Source organism: Gadus morhua, chromosome 15 (genome assembly GCF_902167405.1).
Source record: "Gadus morhua chromosome 15, gadMor3.0, whole genome shotgun sequence".
Classification (NCBI taxonomy): domain Eukaryota; kingdom Metazoa; phylum Chordata; class Actinopteri; order Gadiformes; family Gadidae; genus Gadus; species Gadus morhua.
This window is the reverse complement of record NC_044062.1, coordinates 28,422,372-28,435,615: the sequence shown is the minus strand read 5'-3', so window position 1 is coordinate 28,435,615 and position 13,244 is coordinate 28,422,372. Positions and strand designations below refer to the sequence as shown.

General features: G+C 50.4%; 10 non-coding genes across 10 annotated transcripts; all 10 read left to right on the top strand.

Annotated features, from left to right (window-relative positions):
• Positions 1–948: 948 nt before the first annotated feature.
• trnas-uga (transfer RNA serine (anticodon UGA)) lies at positions 949–1,020 on the top strand. The gene has a single exon. It is a non-coding gene; the product is annotated as a tRNA-Ser (tRNA).
• A 581-nt stretch (positions 1,021–1,601) lies between these two features.
• On the top strand, positions 1,602–1,683 carry trnas-aga (transfer RNA serine (anticodon AGA)). The gene has a single exon. It is a non-coding gene; the product is annotated as a tRNA-Ser (tRNA).
• Positions 1,684–2,193: 510 nt separating this feature from the next.
• Positions 2,194–2,275, top strand: trnas-aga (transfer RNA serine (anticodon AGA)). The gene has a single exon. It is a non-coding gene; the product is annotated as a tRNA-Ser (tRNA).
• Positions 2,276–3,519: 1,244 nt separating this feature from the next.
• On the top strand, positions 3,520–3,591 carry trnaa-ugc (transfer RNA alanine (anticodon UGC)). Its single transcript has one exon. It is a non-coding gene; the product is annotated as a tRNA-Ala (tRNA).
• Positions 3,592–4,189: 598 nt separating this feature from the next.
• trnat-ugu (transfer RNA threonine (anticodon UGU)) lies at positions 4,190–4,263 on the top strand. Its single transcript has one exon. It is a non-coding gene; the product is annotated as a tRNA-Thr (tRNA).
• A 438-nt stretch (positions 4,264–4,701) lies between these two features.
• On the top strand, positions 4,702–4,783 carry trnas-aga (transfer RNA serine (anticodon AGA)). Its single transcript has one exon. It is a non-coding gene; the product is annotated as a tRNA-Ser (tRNA).
• A 317-nt stretch (positions 4,784–5,100) lies between these two features.
• trnaa-ugc (transfer RNA alanine (anticodon UGC)) lies at positions 5,101–5,172 on the top strand. Its single transcript has one exon. It is a non-coding gene; the product is annotated as a tRNA-Ala (tRNA).
• Positions 5,173–6,235: 1,063 nt separating this feature from the next.
• Positions 6,236–6,309, top strand: trnat-ugu (transfer RNA threonine (anticodon UGU)). Its single transcript has one exon. It is a non-coding gene; the product is annotated as a tRNA-Thr (tRNA).
• A 438-nt stretch (positions 6,310–6,747) lies between these two features.
• Positions 6,748–6,829, top strand: trnas-aga (transfer RNA serine (anticodon AGA)). The gene has a single exon. It is a non-coding gene; the product is annotated as a tRNA-Ser (tRNA).
• Positions 6,830–7,146: 317 nt separating this feature from the next.
• trnaa-ugc (transfer RNA alanine (anticodon UGC)) lies at positions 7,147–7,218 on the top strand. Its single transcript has one exon. It is a non-coding gene; the product is annotated as a tRNA-Ala (tRNA).
• The last annotated feature ends 6,026 nt before the right edge of the window (positions 7,219–13,244 follow it).

The following is a 13,244-nucleotide window of genomic DNA, read 5'->3' as shown; positions in this document are numbered from 1 at the left end:
AGGGGATGTAGCTCAGTGGTAGAGAGCATGCTATGCATGTATGAGGCCCCGGGTTCAATCCCCGGCCTCCATTTGATTGCCCTAGAAAAGTCAGGTGAGTGCTATTTTAATCAAATGAGGTCACGTAATGCTTAACCTACCAAAGATGTTGCCGATTTCTAATGTTCGAAACAAGTGAGAGAATTGAAACTGTGTTGTCGTCAACGATACAGGTTAATCAGTGCGTGCGATTTCAAATGCGCACGCTTTTGTGCGCTTGTGCGCTCAAAAGCTAGTGTGCGCTCAAAAGCTAGTGCCGGTCAACACATTGATATGAGTACGGTACGTTTATGCACTAAGTGTTGACAGCCACAGAAGAGAAAAACATTGTTGCGTCACGACGAAGATTCAGGCCTGCCGACAAGCGTTGGCCAGTTCTGCTATCTGTACGCAGACTACTTCTCTAAGAAATGTATGATACCGTACTGCCAGTCGATAACCGATTTCCCCTCTTGTATCGTTAAGCAAACTTTCATGTATCGGTTGCCACATGTACAATTGAAGTAATCTGTTTCGGCTCATCTGTAAAGCTTCTCATGTAGGAGTGCTGAGGTCCGACCACTAAGATGTGATCAAAGCAAGCTGTGGTCAAGGGTGTAGGACTATTTCACAATTTGATCCCACAGCCTCAAGCGTTGCAGTCTGTTACTGTTCGAACAACTGACAGACTTGAGGTCGATAAGCACCATTGTCCTGGCCAAGCGGGTAAGCTGATGCACTAGAAATCCATTGGATCCCCCGCTCCATGATTGAAATCTGCCACACCAGTTTACCACCTCTGCTTTTAGCAGGCAGGCCAAATATCTTCATCTCTTAGGATGGCCTAGTGCAAGTCAACCTATTGATTGGCTGTATCATTAAGCAAAGCTTCGGGTATTGATAGTAGAGATGTACTGATTAATATAAAATGGGGATGTAGCTCAGTGGTAGAGCGCATGCTTTGAATGTATGAGGTCCCGGGTTCAATCCCCGGCATCTTTAAATTGTAGTGTAGGTGATGCGATGATTATGAATGAATCCCTTTTATAAGGTAGAAGTCAAAAATGATCCGATCACGAAACATTGCTGAATGTTACTGTGTAATGAATCATTAAACAAAATGAGGTCACGCAATGCTTTACCTACCAAAAATGTTGCAGAATGCTAATGTTTGAACATAATAGAGAATTGAAATGTCGAAACTGTGTGGTTAAGGTGATGGACTAGAAATCCATTGGGGTCTCCCCGCGCAGGTTCGAATCCTGCTGTCAACTGTACAGGTTAATCAGTGTATGTTTAAGGGGCTGTTTAAAGGATCAACAGAAATATGTCATGTTACTGCAGACCTCTTTCGTTGTCTTCCCAATCATTTGCTGAAGCATTTCTCCTGAACTGAAAGGGGTGCTGTGGCTGGGACTGTCATAGTGACTGTCTAGTTCACAGAATAGGCAGTGTTCTAATCACATCAGTAAGTTGTATAATGTAAGTAACCTACTCAATTGGAATTCCTTTAGCCGCCAGTTCTGATAGCTTGACACATGATTGTGAAAAAAAAAGCCAGAGACTTGGAAATTTAAAAGTGTGTTGTCGGCGCCGAGTGGTTAAGGCGATGGACTAGAAATCCATTGGGGTCTCCCCGCACAGGTTCGAATCCTGCCGACAACGGTTCTATCTGAATACTATCAATCATTCCCTTGTTTAGCCAACACATACTCATATTACGGTGAAACTGCATGAATCAGTGCAAATATGTTAATCTAAGCATGTAGAAGGCGCCATATTTAAAATCTGGCATTATCTGGAAAGGCACTTAGCATGGAAAGGCACTTAGGTCTCCCCGCGCAGGTTCGAATCCTGCTGTCAACTGTACAGGTTAATCAGTGTATGTTTAAGGGGCTGTTTAAAGGATCAACAGAAATATGTCATGTTACTGCAGACCTCTTTCGTTGTCTTCCCAATCATTTGCTGAAGCATTTCTCCTGAACTGAAAGGGGTGCTGTGGCTGGGACTGTCATAGTGACTGTCTAGTTCACAGAAGAGGCAGTGTTCTAATCACATCAGTAAGTTGTATAATGTAAGTAACCTACTCAATTGGAATTCCTTTAGCCGCCAGTTCTGATAGCTTGACACATGATTGTGAAAAAAAAAGCCAGAGACTTGGAAATTTAAAAGTGTGTTGTCGTGGCCGAGTGGTTAAGGCGATGGACTAGAAATCCATTGGGGTCTCCCCGCGCAGGTTCGAATCCTGCCGACAACGGTTCTATCTGAATACTATCAATCATTCCCTTGTTTAGCCAACACATACTCATATTACGGTGAAACTGCATGAATCAGTGCAAATATGTTAATCTAAGCATGTAGAAGGTGCCATATTTAAAATCTGGCATTATCTGGAAAGGCACTTAGCATTCGATATTTTTTGACAACATGTTCTCCAAACATAAAATGTTAATATTTAAAGGTCTGATAGATCCGAAGACTAGTGTTGTCAGGTCCAGGTGCTGAATGCCATGGACGAGAAAACCCTTGGTGTGTTCCGAAGCAGGCTTAAAATGAAAATTTTTGAGCTGAGGGGATGTAGCTCAGTGGTAGAGAGCATGCTATGCATGTATGAGGCCCCGGGTTCAATCCCCGGCCTCCATTTGATTGCCCTAGAAAAGTCAGGTGAGTGCTAATTTAATCAAATGAGGTCACGTAATGCTTAACCTACCAAAGATGTTGCCGATTGCTAATGTTCGAAACAAGTGAGAGAATTGAAACTGTGTTGTCGTCAACGATACAGGTTAATCAGTGCGTGCGATTTCAAATGCGCACGCTATTGTGCGCTTGTGCGCTCAAAAGCTAGTGCCGGTCAACACATTGATATGAGTACGGTACGTTTATGCACTAAGTGTTGACAGCCACAGAAGAGAAAAACATTGTTGCGTCACGACGAAGATTCAGGCCTGCCGACAAGCGTTGGCCAGTTCTGCTATCTGTACGCAGACTACTTCTCTAAGAAATGTATGATACCGTACTGCCAGTCGATAACCGATTTCCCCTCTTGTACCGTTAAGCAAACTTTCATGTATCGGTTGCCACATGTACAATTGAAGTAATCTGTTTTCGGCTCATCTGTAAAGCTTCTCATGTAGGAGTGCTGAGGTCCGATCACTAAGGTGTGATCAAAGCAAGCTGTGGTCAAGGGTGTAGGACTATTTCACAATTTGATCCCACAGCCTCAAGCGTTGCAGTCTGTTACTGTTCGAACAACTGATAGACTTGAGGCCGATAAGCACCATTGTCCTGGCCAAGCGGTTAAGCTGATGCACTAGAAATCCATTGGATCCCCCGCTAGATGATTGAAATCTGCCACACCAGTTTACCACCTCTGCTTTTAGCAGGCAGGCCAAATATCTTCATCTCTTAGGATGGCCTAGTGCAAGTCAACCTATTGATTGGCTGTATCATTAAGCAAAGCTTCGGGTATTGATAGTAGAGATGTACTGATTAATTTAAAAAGGGGATGTAGCTCAGTGGTAGAGCGCATGATTTGCATGTATGAGGTCCCGGGTTCAATCCCCGGCATCTCCAAATTGTAGTGTAGGTGATGCGATGATTATGAATGAATCCCTTTTATAAGGTAGAAGTCAAAAATGATCCGATCACGAAACATTGCTGAATGTTACTGTGTAATGAATCACTAAACAAAATGAGGTCACGCAATGCTTTACCTACCAAAAATGTTGCAGAATGCTAATGTTTGAACATAATAGAGAATTGAAATGTCGAAACTGTGTGGTTAAGGTGATGGACTAGAAATCCATTGGGGTCTCCCCGCGCAGGTTCGAATCCTGCTGTCAACTGTACAGGTTAATCAGTGTATGTTTAAGGGACTGTTTAAAGGATCAACAGAAATATGTCATGTTACTGCAGACCTCTTTCGTTGTCTTCCCAATCATTTGCTGAAGCATTTCTCCTGAACTAAGAGGGGTGCTGTGGCTGGGACTGTCATAGTGACTGTCTAGTTCACAGAAGAGGCAGTGTTCTAATCACACCAGTAAGTTGTATAATGTAAGTAACCTACTCAATTGGAATTCCTTTAGCCGCCAGTTCTGATAGCTTAACACATGATCGGGCCACGCTACATGAGACCTTTTTCATTGGTGTATCAAGTGAACAAAACATTAGGGGTACTGTGGCTTAGCTGGTGAAAGCGCCTGTCTTGTAAACTGGAGACCCTGGGTTCAACTCCCAGCAGTACCTACACTTTTTGCACCAGCATCATCTGGTGTAGATGTGATAAAAGTGTTTCTTGCAGTTGTAAACTTGCAATCCATCAATGCAATAGACTTTCCATCAATGACAACGGCGGCAGGCAAGCAAAATTCTCTATAAAATGTATGATACCCTAGTGTCAACTGATGACCTATTTGTCCCTTCTATCGTTAAGCAAAGCTTCAGGAATCGGTTTTACAGATGTACAATTGAAGTAAAACAGGGGACTTCTCTCAATGGCAAAGCGTATGCTTCTCATGTAGAAGGCCTGAGGTTCAATGCCTGCCGTCTCCAAGATGTGATCAAAGCTAGCTTCAGTCAATTTGAAGACTACTTCAAAATTAGATCAAGCAAGGCTTAACCTACCCTAAGTGTTCCAGACTCTTCCTGTTCCAAAAAGCCACAGACTTGGAACTCTAAAAGTGTGTTGTCGTGGCCGAGTGGTTAAGGCGATGGACTAGAAATCCATTGGGGTCTCCCCGCGCAGGTTCGAGTCCTGCCGACAACGGTTCTATCTGAATACGATCACTCATTTCCTTGTTTAGCCAACACATACTCATATTACGGTGAAACTGCATGAAATCAGTGCAAATATGTGAATCAAAGCATGTAGAAGGCGCCATATATAAAATCCGGCATTATCTGGACAGGCACTTAGCATTCGATGTTATTTGACAACATGTTCTCCAAACATAAAATGTTAATATTTAGAGGTCTGATAGATCCGAAGACTAGTGTTGTCAGGTCCAAGTGCTGAATGCCATGGACGAGAAAACCCTTGGTGTTTTCCGAAGCAGGTTTAAAATGTAAATTGTTAGTCAGTAAGGGGATGTAGCTCAGTGGTAGAGCGCATGCTTTGCATGTATGAGGCCCCGAGTTCAATCCCCGGCACCTCCATTTTTTGGCCTAGAAAAGTCAGGTGTGTGCTATTTTAATCAAATGAGGTCACGTAATGCTTAACCTACCAAAGATGTTGCCGATTGCTAATGTTCGAAACAAGTGAGAGAATTGAAACTGTGTTGTCGTCAACGATACAGGTTAATCAGTGCGTGCGATTTCAAATGCGCACGCTTTTGTGCGCTTGTGCGCTCAAAAGCTAGTGTGCGCTCAAAAGCTAGTGCCGGTCAACACATTGATATGAGTACGGTACGTTTATGCACTAAGTGTTGACAGCCACAGAAGAGAAAAACATTGTTGCATCACGACGAAGATTCAGGCCTGCCGACAAGCGTTGGCCAGTTCTGCCATCTGTACGCAGACTACTTCTCTAAGAAATGTATGATACCGTACTGCCAGTCGATAACCGATTTCCCCTCTTGTATCGTTAAGCAAACTTTCATGTATCGGTTGCCACATGTACAATTGAAGTAATCTGTTTTCGGCTCATCTGTAAAGCTTCTCATGTAGGAGTGCTGAGGTCCGATCACTAAGATATGATCAAAGCAAGCTGTGGTCAAGGGTGTAGAACTATTTCACAATTTGATCCCACAGCCTCAAGCGTTGCAGTCTGTTACTGTTCGAACAACTGATAGACTTGAGGTCGATAAGCACCATTGTCCTGGCCAAGCGGTTAAGCTGATGCACTAGAAATCCATTGGGGTCTCCCCGTGCAGGTTCGAATCCTGCTATCAACTGTACAGGTTAATCAGTGTATGTTTAAGGGACTGTTTAAAGGATCAACAGAAATATGTCATGTTACTGCAGACCTCTTTCGTTGTCTTCCCAATCATTTGCTGAAGCATTTCTCCTGAACTAAGAGGGGTGCTGTTGCTGGGACTGTCATAGTGACTGTCTAGTTCACAGAAGAGGCAGTGTTCTAATCACACCAGTAAGTTGTATAATGTAAGTAACCTACTCAATTGGAATTCCTTTAGCCGCCAGTTCTGATAGCTTAACACATGATCGGGCCACGCTACATGAGACCTTTTTCATTGGTGTATCCAGTGAACAAAACATTAGGGGTACTGTGGCTTAGCTGGTGAAAGCGCCTGTCTTGTAAACTGGAGACCCTGGGTTCAACTCCCAGCAGTACCTACACTTTTTGCACCAGCATCATCTGGTGTAGATGTGATAAAAGTGTTTCTTGCAGTTGTAAACTTGCAATCCATCAATGCAATAGACTTTCCATCAATGACAACGGCGGCAGGCAAGCAAAATTCTCTATAAAATGTATGATACCCTAGTGTCAACTGATGACCTATTTGTCCCTTCTATCGTTAAGCAAAGCTTCAGGAATCGGTTTTACAGATGTACAATTGAAGTAAAACAGGGGACTTCTCTCAATGGCAAAGCGTATGCTTCTCATGTAGAAGGCCTGAGGTTCAATGCCTGCCGTCTCCAAGATGTGATCAAAGCTAGCTTCAGTCAATTTGAAGACTACTTCAAAATTAGATCAAGCAAGGCTTAACCTACCCTAAGTGTTCCAGACTCTTCCTGTTCCAAAAAGCCACAGACTTGGAACTCTAAAAGTGTGTTGTCGTGGCCGAGTGGTTAAGGCGATGGACTAGAAATCCATTGGGGTCTCCCCGCGCAGGTTCGAATCCTGCCGACAACGGTTCTATCTGAATACGATCACTCATTCCCTTGTTTAGCCAACACATACTCATATTACGGTGAAACTGCATGAAATCAGTGCAAATATGTGAATCAAAGCATGTAGAAGGCGCCATATATAAAATCCGGCATTATCTGGACAGGCACTTAGCATTCGATGTTATTTGACAACATGTTCTCCAAACATAAAATGTTAATATTTAAAGGTCTGATAGATCCGAAGACTAGTGTTGTCAGGTCCAAGTGCTGAATGCCATGGACGAGAAAACCCTTGGTGTTTTCCGAAGCAGGTTTAAAATGTAAATTGTTAGGCAGTAAGGGGATGTAGCTCAGTGGTAGAGCGCATGCTTTGCATGTATGAGGCCCCGGGTTCAATCCCCGGCATCTCCATTTTTTGGCCTAGAAAAGTCAGGTGTGTGCTATTTTAATCAAATGAGGTCACGTAATGCTTAACCTACCAAAGATGTTGCCGATTGCTAATGTTCGAAACAAGTGAGAGAATTGAAACTGTGTTGTCGTCAACGATACAGGTTAATCAGTGCGTGCGATTTCAAATGCGCACGCTTTTGTGCGCTTGTGCGCTCAAAAGCTAGTGTGCGCTCAAAAGCTAGTGCCGGTCAACACATTGATATGAGTACGGTACGTTTATGCACTAAGTGTTGACAGCCACAGAAGAGAAAAACATTGTTGCATCACGACGAAGATTCAGGCCTGCCGACAAGCGTTGGCCAGTTCTGCCATCTGTACGCAGACTACTTCTCTAAAAAATGTATGATACCGTACTGCCAGTCGATAACCGATTTCCCCTCTTGTATCGTTAAGCAAACTTTCATGTATCGGTTGCCACATGTACAATTGAAGTTCTATTTCATCCTTACTGACCGCCAGAGGCGGTGCATTAAGCACTGGATTTATCCGTCTCGCGCATGCGCAGTTCGAGTACCTATACCAACAAGGTCACATGTGACCCTCGTGACACCGGATTGGCTATATAGCCCGGTGTCGACAGAGGATCTGTTCCTTTCATCTTCTCGCAAAGACGCATGTTGTAGTACCGCTTGCGGATAGCGTATTCGCTTTTTGAAAAGGATCGCGCTCCAGACTGTGTGCAGCCTCGCGACCAAGGGTCGGAGCAACGGGTGAACTCGTCCTCCAGGGGCTGTTGGTCTGTACAGCGCTGAAGTAGAAGCTTCCAAGGTTTTGTTTAGTTTCAGTCACTTACCGGTGAAGGCAGCGCTCTCGCGTCCTCTCCCGGCAACACTGCTGGGGTTATTTTCACTACTGGGATTAATTTCGCTACTGATAGCTCCCTTATAGAAACAGCTCGGCTGTGTTCTGGGTTACCAAATTTATTTGGTAAAAGGTTTTTCCAGTCAGTCACTTACCGGTGAAGGCAGCGTTCTCGCGTCCTCTCCCTGTAACACTGTTGTTTATTTCTTTCGGTCACTTACCGGTGAAGGCAGCGCTCTCGCGCCCTCTCCCTGTAACACTGTTGGGGTTTATTTTTTAGTCACTTACCGGTGAAGGCAGCGCTCTCGCGCCCTCTCCCTGTAACACTTGTTTGTTTCTTTTCAGTCACTTACCGGTGAAGACAGCGCTCTCGCGTCCTCTCCCGAGAACACTGCTGTATATTTGAGTGTGTAATTATTTTTCCAGTCACTTGCTGGTGAAGACTGCGCTCTCGCGTCCTCTCCCGGTAACACTTTCTTGGCTCTTCTTGAATTAGTAGCTCTCTGGTGAAGGCAGTGCTCCCTCTCCCAGTGTTCTGCTGATGGCTCATGTGTGTGGCGCCTGTGTGGCCCTCCTTGAGCCTGACGATGGCCATGATCGCTGCCCCTCTTGCCTCGGCTTCGAGCATTTGAGGGAGGGCCTTACCGAGAGGGCCTGTATGAACTGCGGCTCCATGCCCTTGGCACTCAGGCTGGCTAGGCTCGCAGCGGTGGAACATCCGGCAGCTGTCGACCTACCATCAATGGCGCCACTTCCTCCTGCTCAGCCCGGCCATTCTTGGCGTCGGGGTAGAGCAGGCCCCCCCCCCAGGAAAAGGGCTAGGGACGAGCTAGCATCCAAGGTGGATCGCTTGTCGTCCGATATGGAGAGGATACAGGAACTCCTCCTGACCCTGCAACCTGGGGCAGGTGGCGCGGTGGCTGACATCCGGCCTGACCCTTCCTTGGGGGATGTGCCGGGGACGGACGATGTCCTGTCGCTGGCGGCATCAGCCAACCTCTTCAGTGAGGGTGTCACGGGGGAGGAATCCTCAAACGCTTTTGGGGAGGCCTCCCGCTCCTCTACTCAGAGCTCTGGGCACAGCACAGAGGGTAACCCCATCGGGGCCGTCATCCGTACGGCCCTGGCTCGCCTGGGGCTCGATGCTCCTCAGGCAGACTTGGCCCAGCCTAGCGCCTTTTTCAGGCGCAGCCCTGCCACAGCCCCTTTCTCTGTCCCTCCTTCGGAGGAGTATTTAAAGGAGCTACACCTCTGCTGGAAGGACGCCAAGGCTCTCCCCCGTCCTTCTTCCAGTGCTCGGGCCTTGGCTGCCATGCGGGATCCAGCGCAGTATGGTTTGGGTTGCATGCCACCCGTTGAGCCCGCCATTGCCTCCCTCATTCTAACCCCCGATCAGGCCTTGCGGCCGGATGCCAGGTGTCCTCGGCCCCAGTGCAGGGTCACAGACGACCTGCTTTCGAAGGCCTATGACGCAGCAGCACGTATGGGGCGGATTGGCAACTCCCTCTCCCACCTAATGCTGGCGCTCTCGACCTCGCTGCAACAAGCTGCAGTTGAGCCGTCTACACAGGACCTGAGCGACGCGTCCCTACAGGCCTTTGCCCTCATGTCCAGGGAATTGGGGCGTGTTATGTCCACCCTGGTCCAGACTCGCCGCCAGGTTTGGTTGGCTCAGTCGCCCCTGACGGAGGCATGCAGGAAGGCCCTTAGAGCCGTGCCAGTGGTACCGGGGGAGCTGTTTGGGTCAGCTGCCCTGGAGACGCTGGAGCGAGCTGCCCAAGCTAGGCAAACCGACCTGCAGCTGTCAGGTCTTCACAGGAGTGTCTCCGCTCCTGGCAGGCCTAGAGCCCCCCCGGCTGCCCCCCGGGGCCGCTACCAGCCACCACGCTCTTACCCAGCAAGAGAGGAGGGCCTACGCAGGTCTCGGCGGTCCGCCCAGCAGCCCGCTGATAGCTTTCGCGCCCCCGCCCGCCCATCGCCCGGGCAGCCTCGGGCCGCGGAGCCTCACCGGTACCCCTCCAGAGCCGACAGAGGCCGGGGGGCCAGGCGCTAGGACCACGGGGCCGGTCGTCGGCTGTTTTTCCCAGCAGCAGATCAGCTATTGGGCTGCCTGTACTATAGACCCCTGGGTGGTTTCCACCTTAACCCGGGGGTACGAATTACAGTTCCGACGCCGGCCCCAGGCCTTTGGCCGGGTCAGGATGACAGTCGTCCGCGACCCGACGAAGGCCGCAGCTCTGGCCCAGGAGCTATCCGCCCTCCTGGCCAAGGGTGCGATCGAGCCAGTGGACCCTCAGTTACAACCCGGGGGGTTCTACTCGGCGTACTTTCTGGTCACCAAGAAAGACGGCGGATTCAGGCCCATTCTAGACCTAAGGGGCCTGAACACGTTTTTAAAAATTTTACCATTTCACATGCTCACCTCGGCGGACACCCTGAGGGTAGTTGCCAGGGGGGAGTGGTTCACGACTATAGACCTAAAGGACGCCTATTTTCATGTGCCGGTTGCGGCACACCACAGGCGGTTCCTGAGGTTTGCCTATCGGGGCAGGCATTACCAATTCAGGGTACTTCCCTTCGGGCTTTCCCTCTCCCCGAGGGTTTTCACCAGGGTTGTGGCGGCAGCCCTCGCACCCCTGCAGACGCAGGGCATGAAGATCCTGCCGTATCTGGACGACTGGCTGGTCTGTGCGCCCTCCAGGTCCCAGGTGGCCCAGGACACGGCCCGCCTGCTGTGGCACGTCGCCCGGCTGGGCTTGACGGTGAATCAAACAAAGAGTTGCCTGGACCCTTCCCAACGGGTTACCTATCTGGGGTTGGTCCTGGACTCGGTCGCCATGAAGGCCTACCTTTCACCTCGACGGGTGAACGACATCCTCCGCCTCCTTCCTCTCTTCAGAGCCGGCAGGAGGCTGCTTTTTATTCTTTTTCTTCAGCTTCTGGGCAAGCTGGCAGCTGCTTCAGCTGTGGTGCCTCTGGGTTTACTGTCCCTGCGCCCACTCCAAATGTGGCTGAACAGCCTGCACCTAGATGCCAAGTGGCACAGGCAGAGGAGGGTCAAGGTGACCCTGCAGTGTCTTGTCTCTCTGGCCCCATGGAGAAGGAGAGCGTATCTGGAGGCAGGCGTGCCCATGGGCGCAATCCCGGCACGCCGGGAGTTGGTGACAACCGATGCCTGCCTCTCGGGATGGGGCGCAGTGTGGCAGGGCAGGACTGCGCAGGGACGGTGGTCTGGCCGGGACATGGCACAACACATCAATGTGCTGGAACTCCGGGCTGTGCAGCTGGCATTAGCCAGCTTTCTGCCCCATTTGACAGGCCGGCATGTCCTGGTCCGGTCGGACAACATGGCCACGGTTTCGCAGGTGAACCACCAGGGGGGCACCAGGTCAGCACGGCTACTCCGGGTATCCCAGAGCCTGTTGACTTGGGCTTCTCCCCGTCTGGCCAGCCTACGTGCAGTCTATTTGCCGGGGGCCCAGAATCGGGCGGCAGACTTCCTCTCCCGACGGAAGCCTCCACCGGGGGAATGGCGGCTTCACCCCGAGGTGGTGGAGTCAATGTGGGGCCTCTTCGGCAGGGCAGAGGTGGACCTCTTTGCCTCGGAGGAGTCGGCGCATTGCCCCCTCTGGTTCTCCTGGGCAGAAGCGTCCAGCCCTTTAGGGCAGGACGCGCTGGCGCACGATTGGCCGGACAGGCCTCTTTATGCCTACCCACCATTGCCTTTGATTCTGCCGACACTCCAGAGGGTCCTTTTGCAGGGCCACCGGCTCCTTCTGGTGGCCCCCTTTTGGCCGGGGAGGCTCTGGTATCCACTGCTGCTCAGGCTCTGCTGCAGCACGCCATGGCGCCTCCCCGACAGGAGGGATCTCCTGTCCCAGCTGGGGGGTCAGATCTGGCATCCCGACCCCTCTCGCCTACAGCTCTGGGCTTGGCCACTGCAGGGCCCGACCCACTGCTGAGGGAGTGCACTACGGCTGTCAGGGGTACGGTCATGAGTGCCAGGGCACCATCGACCAGGTTGCAGTACGGAAACAGGTGGAAGCTGTTCTCCAACTGGTGTGCGGCTAGGGCCGTGGATCCAGTGCATTGTGCTGTGACCACGGTGCTGGAATTTCTGCAGTCCCTCCTGGATAGTGGCCGGTCGCACTCTACCCTGAGGGTCTATGTCGCTGCCATCTCCTCCCTACATGATAGGGTTGACAGCGCCACGGTAGGGCGCCACAGATTAGTGTCCCTCTTTCTAAGAGGGGCTTTGAGGCTGCGTCCCCCTACAGCCATGCGGTCTCCAGCATGGGACCTGCCGCTGGTGCTGGAAGCCTTGTCATCTCCTCCCTTCGAGCCTTTGGGTCAAGGGGGTTTGAAGTGGCTGTCTATGAAGGCTGCCTTTTTACTCGCCATAACATCTGCCAAGCGGGTCGGGGAGTTGCATGCCCTATCAGTGAGTGATACATGCCTGAGGTGGAACTCTGATGGCTCGGGTGTCACTCTATGGCCGAACGTTGCGTTCCTGCCAAAGACCCTGCCACGCAATCACCTTAACCAGCCCATCCAGTTAGCACGCTTTGACCCCCCTTCTGGGGAGGGTGGGTCTGAGCTGCTGTGCCCGGTGCGGGCCCTTAGGGCTTATATTTCTGCTACCGCCGGTATTCGCCAGTCGGAGCAGCTTTTTGTTTGCCATGGTGGCCCTAACAGGGGTCATGCTTTAACAAAGCAGAGGCTGTCCCACTGGATTGTGGAGACCATAACACACGCCTACGGGGCCAGTGGCCGCCCCCCGCCATCCAGGGTGAGGTGTCACTCAACTAGGAGCGTCTCCACATCATGGGCTGCCCTGAGAGGGGTGCCCCTGGGGACCATCTGTGCCGCGGCGTCATGGGCGTCGCCTAGCACATTCTCCAGGTTCTACCGGGTCAACGTTGCCACTCCCCATCCAATGGGCGTGGCCCTGATGCCAAGCTCTGCTTTCTCTGATCAGTAGGTGAGCACCTTGACTCTTCGTGACGTTGTTGGTATTGGCCATCCAGTGCTTAATGCACCGCCTCTGGCGGTCAGTAAGGATGAAATAGAACGCAGAGTTACGTATGTAACTCCGGTTCTATGAATCCTGGATGACCGCCAGAGTTACAGGTCACTCAGAAGTCTCGTGGTTCGCGAGAAGATTCTGGGAACAGATCCTCTGTCGA